Here is an 11694-nt window from a genome sequence, read left to right on the forward strand (position 1 = left end):
GCCCTGCCAGCTCAAGTGGTGGGGACAGTGAAGCCGTTAAGGAGCAGCACTGGACCCTGCATGACTCAAAACCTCACCACTCTCAATGCTTTTTAAAGTTCACTGGGGTTCACTGACTCTCCCAGACATCATAAAGAAGTGGGCCAGGCATTTGTGCATAGCCCCACTTTAAAGCTCAAGAAACTGAAATCAGGAAGGTTGCAAGTCTTGAGGCATTCAAAGGTAGGAACTGAAATCCCCACACTGGACTCGTTCTTCACAAGCTCGACCTGAAGCTCTTCCCAACAAATCCAGTTCCCTGTAACTTTGGAATTGGGAAAGACCAGCTTTCCACCAAATGATCTCCTGGACCTGCTCACTAAGGCCTCAAATTCCACCACTGAGACCAGGGTATCGCTGCACCCACCTCCGAAGGGAATGAGTCATGGGCGGTCGTCCTCCCACACGGCAAACAGTGACAGTGCCACATGCTGCTGCAGGTGGACATCGGGGTTCGGGCAGACGAGGGTCAGGGCAGCTTCGAATACAAGCATTCCGGGTGAAGCGCCTTCCCGATTCTCCTTGTCTGTTCTCTTCTACTGCGTTCAAAACCATTTAATATTTTATTTCATTCCCTGAACAGTTCTGTTAGGGACCTGACGAGGATGGACTGATCTCTCTTCCAACCTTCAGTTTCCAAAAAAGGAAAGCTGCAGAGGCTAACATGACTTCTCAGAGCAAAGCAATGACTGAACTGGAATTAAGAAGCAAAAATGGGGCTGGGGATTTAGCTCAGTCGTGCTGCTGCCTGCCTCGAAAGTGCAAAGTCCTGAGTTCGAGCTCTGGTACCAAAAAAAAAGAAGCAAAAGTGTTCCAGGAGCAATAATCACCAATCCTTATGAGTATGCAGCAAGACTGCCACATCTACCTGGTGATATATGAATTACTATACTTTACTTAATAAGGGTTTTATTATAAACTATTTCATATATAAGAGAATTTATATAATGTATATGTGGTATATAGAATAGTAAAGCTCTGTCTAGAACTCTTGCTTATTAACAATGCTACACAACACTAGGTCTCCTTAAATTATAAAAATAGCTGGGCATGGTGGTGCACACCTGTAGTCCCAGCCCTGGGGAGGGTGGGGCAGGAGTTATCACTGTGAGTTTGAGCCCATCCTGAACTACCTACAAAGACCCTGTCTCAAACAAACAAACAAACAAAAAAATCAAAATCATATAGAAGATGGAAACCTTAAAGAACCTTCCTGCCTCCTGTTGACCCCTGCATCTCCCCAGGGATAATGGCTATTAACTATTGGTCACAAGATACATACTCACTTCAGAAAGCAATCCAGCAATGTATATTGAGAGTCCTAAATATGGCTATAACTCTTGACCCTATATCCCACCCTGGGAATTTATCCTTCTCAGAAGGCCTTCCAGTCTTCCCTCTTTGCCTGGAAGTAGCCAAGCTTATCCCACACAATTCTTGCCCCAGTTGTTCCCCACCAGTCACTATACTTGGCGGAGTTGCTCACAATTGGTTGTTGTCAGTTTTTTGTCATGATAGTGAAATACCAGAGGCAGGCTACTTATGAAGAAACGAGGTTTATTTAGCTCGCAGTTTTTGAGGTTTCAAGTTTAAGATCAGGCGACGCCCGTGTTCAGCCTCTGATCAGGGCAGTGGGTGGCATCAAGGGAGCATGTCTAGAAGCAAGTGGTCACATCTCAAACCAGGAGGAAGAGACAGAGGGGCCGGGACCTCCCACTCGGCCCCACCCCTGAAGGGTCCAACACTGCCGCTGCTACCACCCTGCAGACCAACCCTCCAACTAGACGCTCAGCGATGCTCACACCACGTGGGACCACTGACAGATGTCCAGTCAGCTCTCAGTCCAAGGTCATCACCTCCAGAGGCCAGCCATGTTCACCTGTCTGTACCAATTTCCTCCCCCAACACCACTGCCTTTCATCTTACCCCAAATTGTTTTCCCCCTTGAGCCCACCATTCTCTGGTCCCACCTTGCTTAACGGTTGGATCACTAATTTGCTCTGTCTTTTACCCTCCATGAGGAGTCCCTCAAAAGGGAGCCTCAGTTGCCTGCCGTGTCGGATGCTGCGTCCCCAGCACCTGACATGCCAGGAGAATGCACAACTTACTGGAGAGGATAAATGTCTGTTTGTGAAGCCACCAGCTGGTACTTAGATTAGAGATGTTACACAACTCACCTTGCAACCCAGGCACGACTGCAACAGAGTGTCCTTGTGACACCAAGGAAGCTTGGTGCAGGAAGTTGGGGCACTTCTGGGCCACCTTGTCACTCCTTCCGCCACAATGACTGCCTTTCAGAGGTGGCCCCTTCAAGGCCCATGGTCTGTCCTTCCCCTAAAATTCCAGTGGTGGCAAACCTGTAGTATGTATGCCGCAACTGGCCGGTTGTATCATTGAAAGCTCTAAAGGGTTTGCCATCATGCAGTCTTGGCTTCTAAAACAAGAGAGGTGAACAAAACCTCCTGGGCCTAAGGCTCTGTCAAAATAACATCTAGGCCAGAGGTAATTAAGAAGAGTAATTTGAAGACTCTCAAGTCAGACAATGGAAACATTAAGAGTTTCCACTGAAACAGAAACTTGGTCAAAAGGGCTGGGCTCCAGAAGCCTCTGCTAACACTCAGAGAAGAGAAAAGCTGCTAGTTTAGCCTGAGGGTAGGGCGACAGTGGGAGAAAGGGGAGCCTGGGCCTGGATGGGAGCTGCGCCAACACAGGAGAAGTGGTTGGGCTGACTGACTTTCCCCGACTCTTCCTAACAAAATGAAACCTATTACCACAGATGAGCCAAAAGAAATGGCAGTCCCAGGCGTAGTTCAGGGCTACAGTGTATGTCTCAAATGCAAGAGGCCCTGGTTTCCATTCCCAGTACTGCAAAAAATAAAATAAAAATCTTACATAGTCTTATCCAGGAAGGCATTCTTTCTTTTTGGGGGGTATTTTTGAGACAGGGTCTCATTATGTAGTCCAGGCTGGCCTGGAACTCATGATGATCCTCCTGTCTCAGTTCCCCAAGCTCTGGGATTGCAGGCGTGTGCCACCACGCCCATGGGCATTATTTCTGTAGTCTCCTTTTTTGGGGGGGGGGGGAGATAGGATCTTGTTATATAGTCCAGGCTGGCTTCCAACTCACAGAGATCCTCCTGCCTCACCCTCCCAAGTGCTAAGATTACATGTGTACCACCAAGCCCAGCTGTAGCGTCTCCTTAAAGTATATTTTTTCCTTATCATAAATATACCTTAAACAATAAAAATATGATGATACTGTGAGTGCCCTATGCAATGATTTTTTTCACCTAGTAATAGATTCTGAATGTTTTCTCCTGTCATTAAACACTACTCAATACTGCTAATTTTATGGCTGTGTAGCTTTCTGTTGTATGACTATGACATCCAACCAATTCCCTGTCCTTGGACATTAAATTGTTTCCAGTTGTTAGGAACACCCCAGCAATGATGATTTCTGAGAAGCATACACGATCATTTCATGAGGACTAATTTCCGGAAGCAGAATCTCTGGGCTAAATGGTTTTTCTGTGAAACTGCTTTGGACAACATATTTATTAATTCTTTTTTTTGGTGTGGGGGATAATTGAGACAGAGTTTCTCTACGTAGCCCAGGATGGTCATGAATTCTGTTTTAATATTTAGATCTTTAATCCACTTCAATTTTAGTTTAGTGTATGGTGATAGATATGGGTCTAGTTTTTTGTGTTTTTTTTGGTACCAGAGATCGAACTCAGGTCTTTGCACTTGTGCAGCAGGCGGTGAAACCACTGAGCTAAGTCCCCGGCCCTGGGTCTAGTTTTTTTGTTTGTTTTGGTACTGGGACCTTGCACTTGAGAGGCAGGCAGCAGAACCACTAAGCTAAATCCCCAGCCTGATATGGGTCTAGTTTTAATCTTTAGCAGGTTGAAGTCCAGTTTTTCCAAAAATGTTTATTAAATAGTCTATCTTTCCTCCAATGAGATGATTGGCTCCTTTGTCAAAGATGAGATGGCTTGGGCCGGGGATTTAGCTCAGTGGTTTCGCAGCCTGCTGTGTAAGCTCAAGGACCCGAGTTCGATCCCCGATACCAAAAAAAAAACAACAAAAAAAGATGAGATGGCTGAGTATGCCTGGAGTTGTTTCTGAAAGGCTGGTCTTGAACTCGAGGTGATCCTCCTGCCTCAGCCTCCCAAATGGTAGAACTATAGTTGTCCACCACCACACTCAGCAGCATATTTGTTTGATGAGCATTAATAAATGTTGCTCACTACCTTATTTTTTGGTTTCCTCACCTATATGTGTACTAAGTGTTGTAACACTGAGCTAGGGACAGCACACAAAATTTACACTCAAAGACTGGGGACTTAGCTCAGTGGTGCCGCGCCTGCCTTGAAAGTGCAAGGTCCTGAGTTCGATCTCCAGTACCAAAAAAAAAAAAAAAAGCAGATAAAATTTACCTTCAAATCCAAATTTCTACTTTCTTTTTTTTTTTTTTTTTTTTGGTACTCAGAATCTCAAGTCAAAAACCTGTGAGTTGCTCAGACTCCTCTTTGCTCACACCTCACTGCACTCCATCCTCAAGCCCTTTGTCAACTCCCAAACTACAGTAGCAGCTAGGCATGGGGGCATGCACATGTAATCCCAGCACTCTGGGAGGCTGAGGCAGGAGGATCCCAACTTCAAGCCCAGCCTGGGCAGTTTAGCAAGTTAGTAAGACCCTGTTTTAAAATACAAAAATTAAAAAATAAAAAAGGGCTGGAGATATATTTCAGTGTGAAGGCCCTGGGTTCAAGCCCTGGTGCCATTTTTAAAGAAATCATTATGCTGAGCTGGGGATTTAGCTCAGTGGTTTCCCCGCCTGTCTTGCAAGCCCAAGGACCCAAGTTCGATCCCCAGTACCAAAAAAAAAAAAAGAAATCATCATGGTTGCTGTTCCTCCTGCCTGAAATGCCTTTCCCTCTCATGTGTGTGTCAGGTAAAAGGGCCGAAGACCAAGACCAGACCAGGCCACAGCAAGCCTTTATTAGGGGAATAGATCTGCTGGGCTGTCTCTGAACAAAGGAGAGACAAAAGCAATATGGCTGGGGCAGGGAGAGTCTTTTATAGAGACTGGGGTGGGGTTTGTAGGGGCTGAGGTGGGGTTGAGTGAGGTAGTGACTAGGGAATGGAGGAGCCTGTGATGTCACTAGGTAGTAGGAGGTGAGCGAGTATTAGGTTACTTTCTAGGCGGGAACAGAGGCATGCTGGGAAGAAGGGTTTATTCTTTGGTGGGAGCAGCCATCTTGGCATGACGTCACACAGGGGAGGGGGCAAGGTACCATAGGAAGAGGGCAGCTACGATACATAATAGCTGCTGAGGTGGTGGGAGACCTATCAGTGTGTATCCCACTTCCTTGCTCATTTAGGCTGCTCTCTGCTCAGTGTCTTCTCTTCAGAGGACTTTCCTGAACTGCCCCCCCGACCATAGCTCATCTCCTTCCTTCCCCCAGTCCTTCCCACGCCCCTGATTCCCTTCACACTTTTCCCAACTGACCACAGCTTTGACTGAGTTACACATTGGGCCGTTTGTAGTTTCCTTGCCTGCTGCCCAGCTCCGATGAAAACCCCTGAGAGCAGGGCCTTGTCTGCCTCCCACAGCAGCCTGCACAGCAGGCACAAGCGAGTATGGGATGACCTGTCAGAAACACCAGTGGCCCCAGCCACTCGAGATGCAGGACAGCTCTGCACCCAGGCTAATACCTGGGAGGCCCCCCATGCCCCTCAAAGCTGCTTTTGGGGTGCTGGACGATGAACTAGGGATGGTTCCATGGTCACTTGAGCATGGTTGCTGCCCTGTGTCTGGCACCCAGGGAGCCCCTTGGCAGCCCATGGGCCTCTTGGACCTGAAGCCCAGTGCTATGGTCTGAATCGTGTCCTCCAAAGCCCAATGCTGACAGCACATCCCTCAAGTCCTTACCCTCCTCTAAAGAGGTCACAAGGGTTAAATAAGGCTGTAGGTTACTGCCTGACCGGGCTGGATCAGTGGGAGACAGCAGGGAGGGCAGGTGTGGAATCCTCATTCTGTCTCCCTCCTTCTCCTCTCCCCTCTCCCACAGAAGAGGCCATGTGGGCGCACAGCAGGATGGAGGCTGCCTACATGCGAAGGGAAGAGGCCTTACGATGGTAGTGACCTTGCCAGCATCTAGATCTTAGACCTCCAGGCTCCCAACGAAGAGAAGTAATGTCTGCTGTTTAAAGACCCGGCTATGGAAAAAACTAAAGACCCAGCCTAGTTCTGGCTGCCTGGGCAGATAGTCACACCCACCTCAGCGGCTTCAACCCTCCCGGAACAGATGGACTGCAGCAGCAGCATACTTAGGGAAATAAGAAATGAGTGCTCCACCTGCTCTTTCTCTGTAGCCCCCTGGAAACCCTCCCATAGAAATGCACCATTAAGGAATGAGAGGAATGCAGCTCCATCTCCTCCCCAAGCCTCCGAGGCCCACCTCTGGACAACCCACCCTCAACTCAGGTGCCTCTCCACCCTCTGCCCTCCAGGCCCTCCACAGCTGCTCCTCTCCCAGCCAGGCCTGTGTGTTCCCCTCACGGGAATCCCCTCCCCACCAGGAGCAGTTTCCTGGAGCTTACTGCAGGGAAGGAGGTGAAGGTGCAGGACCCATCTGAACTGCCTGCCAGGTGCATCCCGTTTGGACCTGGAGCCTGCACTTGAAGCAAACACTCTGGTCTCACACAAAGACCAACAGAGGACACCCTGAAAGAGGCTGTGGTAAAAGCTGATGCCCAGGCTTGCCCCAGAAACCCTGACTTCTCTGGCCTGGGGGACCTGGGCATCGGGACTTCAAAGCCTGCCCTCCCTCCCTACCCCTTCTCTCACCCTGATCCGGCTGTGTGTCCAGGGGTAAGAGCCACCCACTTACCAGGTGCTCAGGAATAAGCGAGGACCTGAGGCTCTGGCTTGACACGGCATCTTCCCCAGAGGGGTGAGTCTGTCCTCTGCCCTGCCAGCTGTGAACAATTCAGTCTGGCTGGCTTTTTCCTAGGCACCCGGGCCAAGCCTCTGCTGGTTGCCAGGGAAATGTGAAGAGACATGGTCTCTCTCAGAGTTTCCATTCCCTGTGGCAGCCGGGCTGGGGCCGTGATGAAGGCCAGAGGAGGGGAGGGAAGTTCTGCGCCCAGTGGGCATCTACACCACGCTAGGCCAGCTCTGGTGTTGGCTGGGGCTGGGCTGCGTGGATCTTCCCAGCAAACCTGCAAGGAGAGGGTGTCATGGGCAAGAAAGTGGGACCTGTGGAGCTGAGGTGACTGGCCTTGCACCCAGCTTGTCTGATGTCCGTCCACAAGGCCCTCCCTCCAGGCCAGTGCATTGTGGACAGAGGGCTCCAGCGTCCAGGTCCCGCTTTGGCTGCTGGGATTGTGGGACCCTTGGGAGCCTGCTGGCCAGGGGCCACCACTCAGGCCTCTGTCTCATTCCACCTGCTCAGGCCTGATCTCCCTCCATCAGACCAGACTGTGAGATCTGAGGTGGGCAGGATCCCCCCTTGCCCATGGCTCAGCCCATGCCCACTTCTCTAGACAGAGCAGGCCCTCAGCAAACCATGAAGCAGAGGGCTGGGGTCCTAAAGGCTGCAAAGTTGGAGGCATCCTGGGATGGGAGAAGTGGCATTGGAGAAGTCAGTCGTCCAGAGGGTAGGCTGCCCAGCCTCTTAATACATCTGTGCTGCAGTGGCCTCATCTACGCAATGGAGAAATTCACTGTGATCCAGGAACACTGCTGCGAGGAGAAGGGAGAGGCCCAGCTACATCACAATAACTGACAAGTGAGTTACTGTTCTAACCATTATTACTCTGTTGCGGGGTTTTGCTTTTTGTTTTTGAGACAAGGTCTTACTGTGTGGTTCAGGCTGGCCTTAAATTCACTATGCAGCCCAGGCTGGCCTCAAACTTGCAGGAATCCTCCTCCCTAAGCCTTCTGAGTGCTAGGATTACAGGTGTGGGCCACCCCGCCTGGCTATTATGTTGTTATTATTGTTGCCCGTTTCCCAGTGTCTGGCCAGCCCCAGCCAGCTACAGATCTTGGAAACTGAGGTTGGGCTAACCTCTGGGCTTCTTCAGCCTTTCCCTCAGTCCTAGGGATGGCCAGACTGGGTGACATGCACAGCAAATGACCTTGGTAGACTTGGGGTTTGGTACCCACTAAGCCAGTCGTGCTCAGCCTTGGCTTCTTGTTAAAATCATTTGGGAGCTTTTAACAATTCTGATACCCCTAGTTGGAACTGAAAGTAGGATCTGGGCTGTGGTGTTTTTAACCCCCTTGACCCCCTAGATTCCATCAAGTGCTGTAAGCTATCTCCTGCTGAGGAGAGGCCATCCTTTCTCTTGGCTGGAGACTGCACTGGGGAGTCAGCATTTGGCTCCTGATCTACCAGATGCATGATTTTGGGCTAATTTCTTAAGGGTGGCCAGACTCAGTTTCCCCATTTGTAAGGTGGGGTGGTACCCATCTTTAAGTTTTGAAGAATATCATTAAATTAAATGGGGTGGCTGATAGAGAAGGCACTTATTTTATATTTTTATAGTCTATAGCTCAGAGTCCTTCACAGTATGTTCAAGGAGATGTTATAACACACATACGCATGCACACAACACACATGCATTTTAAATACTGTTTGTTTCCTAAGGTTACCTAGATCCCATTATTATAAGTCTTGTCATCCAGGTGCAGTGGCACACACCTGTAATGACTGCTATTCTGGAGGCTGAGGCAGGATTGATCACACATTTGAGGCCAGCTGGGGCAACTTAGGTCCTGTCTCAAAATTAAAAAGTAAAAAGGGCTGGGACTATAGCTCAGTGGCAGAGCACTTGTCTAGCATGTACCAGGCCCTGGAGGATTGTAATATTTGTGAGATTGCCCTGAGTACCCCCTTAGAACTCTGTTACGGTTTAGATGTGGGATGTCCGCAAAAGTCTAATGTGTTTAGAAGGTGATTGGATCATGGGGCGCTGTACTCATCGGTGGATTAATCCAAGGGTAAGTTCAGAGCTAAAAGTGTGGGAGGTGGCTGGGGCGTGGCCCAGAAGGGTCTATTTCTCCCTCCAGCTATTCCTTGTTACTCTACTTCTTTTTTTGTTTGTTTGGTTTTTGTTTCTGAGACAGGGTCTCACTATGCAGTTCAGGCTGGTCTGGAACTCACTGTGTAGCCCAGACTGGCCTCCAACTTGCAGCAATCCTCCTGCTCCTTAGTGCTGGGGTTACAGGCGTGCACCCCCATGCCCTGCTGTTCCTCTGCTTCCTGACTGTCGTCACTGAGCAGCTCTCCATGGCAGCCCCTTCCACCACACTGTGCATTTGAGTCTGCCAACCATGGACTGAAACCACGAGCCAGAATAAACCCTTCCTCCTTGGAGTGTGGGTTTAGGGTATTGTGTCCCAGTCACAGGAAAATGAGTAGGATGGTTCCCCTTTTAGGTCACCATTGGAGCCCATCTGCAAGATGCTGCTTTTCTGGAATATTCTGCAGGGCAGGCGGAATCCGGGGAAGGAGGCCCCCAATCATTCACCCAGCAGAAGCTGCACAACCTGACTAAAATGTTGTTTATTTGCTTGGGGGTTATTTTACCTCATGTTGATTGGAAGCTCTGGCAGCCCAATGCAGTTGATTAATTAAAATGCAAAAATAAATCAATTATTACTTATTAAATGCACTTGTTTTCCTCAGCATATTTCTCAAGTGTGAGGTTTCTAGAAAAAAATCCTGGCAGTACAAAGGATTGTGCTAGTGGTGCACTCAGGGGCGCAAGCAGGATGGGATTGGTCAGGGAGCAGTGGGCCCCCTTTAGCCAGTTCATCTCCAGATGCCGGGGCTCAGGTTAAAACAAAGATGCTGTGGCTTTCTGGTGGCAGGGGCTGACCTTGTACTTTGGGGAGGTGTCTGGAGGCCCTGCCTCCATCCTAGGCCAGGACTGCTGTAAGAAGGCGGGTGGAGCTGAATCCCAAGGAAGCCATCGCATTCACCCTCTGCCTTCATAGACAAGGAGATAATAGCTGTCTTCTCTGAGTTTTCCCTACACGTACAAAGCGTGTTGTATATTCTCTTGCTAAATTCTCCCAACAGCCCTCAGCAATAAGTATTAATGTCCCCAGAGAGAGGATCTTCATTATTTAATCATTCAAAACTACTTATTGAGGCCTCACTGTGTGGTCAGTCCTGTGCGTGTGTGTGTGCGCGCGTGGGTGCATGCGTGCGGAAGCGCATGTATGCACACACGTTACTAGAGTTTGAACCCAGGTCCTTCACACTAAGCTACATCTCCTGCTCTTTTTTTTTTTTTTTTTTTGGTACTAGGGATCGAACTCGGGGACTCCTGACCTTTTAAAAAAATATTTCTTGAGGCAGGGTCTCGCTAAGTTGCCAAATTGATCAGGCTGGGCTTGAACTTAAAATCCTGTTGTCTCAGCCTCCCAGAATGCCAGGATTACAGGCCTGCACCACCATGCCCAGGTGCTCAGTCCCATTTGGGAGTTGGGCATTCAGCAAAGCCAACCCAGTCCCTGCCCCGTGGAGTTTACAGTCTAGAGGAGGCGCTAACTTTACTTGGATAATCACAGTTCAGTGTACCACAGCACCTTCAGCCACATGCCAGGCTCAGCTGTTCTTTCTTTTTTTTTTTTTTTGGTACTGGGGATCAAACTCGGGTCCTTGCACTTGCGAGGCAGGCACCGGAACCACTGAGCTAAATCCCTGGCCGCTCAACTGTTCTTGACAGCCCCGCCTTTCCCTGCCGTAGAGAAACGCTGTAGAAAATCCAAGAAAAACACACTTGAGGATGCACAGCTGAGCTGAGAAAAAAGAAAAGAAAGCCCCAGATTCCAGAACTAGTGCAAGCACCACAGCTAGGATGAGAAGTTTGGCTGAGAATTTGGGGTTTTACTGAGATAAAGGCTAAGGTTGCCAAGGCACCCTCAGCTGTGAAGTGGGACCTCTTGAACTGATCCCCCTGAATAGAGCTCGGAGCCCTGAAGAGTGCCCCTGTCAGGCACAGGAAGGCTGCAGGAGTGCCAGCCTGTGAGGAGGAGAGACAGAGGGCCAGGCCCACCTGCACCAAGTGGTGGCCCTTCCTGCTCATTCCTGTCTTTGGCAGGTCACCAGCCTCTTGTCTCTTGTGCCCGAAAGTTAACAACAAAATTAGTTCAGGACCCAAGGCCCCTGACAGAAGCAAACCCTAAAGTACTCAAGAATGACATTTTCACAACCCAGGCCTCTCAGGCAGCCCACAGCAAAATGCCTCCCCACTGAAAATGAGTTTCTAACCCCAAATTACAAACCACACTAAGAAATAAACCACTATATAAAGGGTCATCAGTAAAAATAAGAACAAAACAACTAAGCTCAGATGAATTCATCCTCAAAGGAGTGGAAGGAGAAAAACCTGAAAGTATAAAGTAAACTTTTTTGATGATTATAAAGACTTTTTGTTTATTTATTTATTTTTTGAAACATGGTCTCCCTACATCCTCCAAGCTAGCCTCGATCTTGCTATGTTGCCCAGGCTGGCTTCGAACTTGTGATTTTCCTACCTCAGCTCCTTCAGTGTTGGGATGGATTATAGGCATGTGGCAGCATGCATGGCTTCTAAATAGTTTTCTTTCTTTCTTTCTTTCTTTCTTTCTTT

This window comes from Heterocephalus glaber, unplaced genomic scaffold, assembly GCF_053883595.1.
Source record: "Heterocephalus glaber isolate CG9 unplaced genomic scaffold, H.glaber_assembly_v1.0 deba00001608, whole genome shotgun sequence".
In the NCBI taxonomy this organism is placed as follows: Eukaryota; Metazoa; Chordata; class Mammalia; order Rodentia; family Bathyergidae; genus Heterocephalus; species Heterocephalus glaber.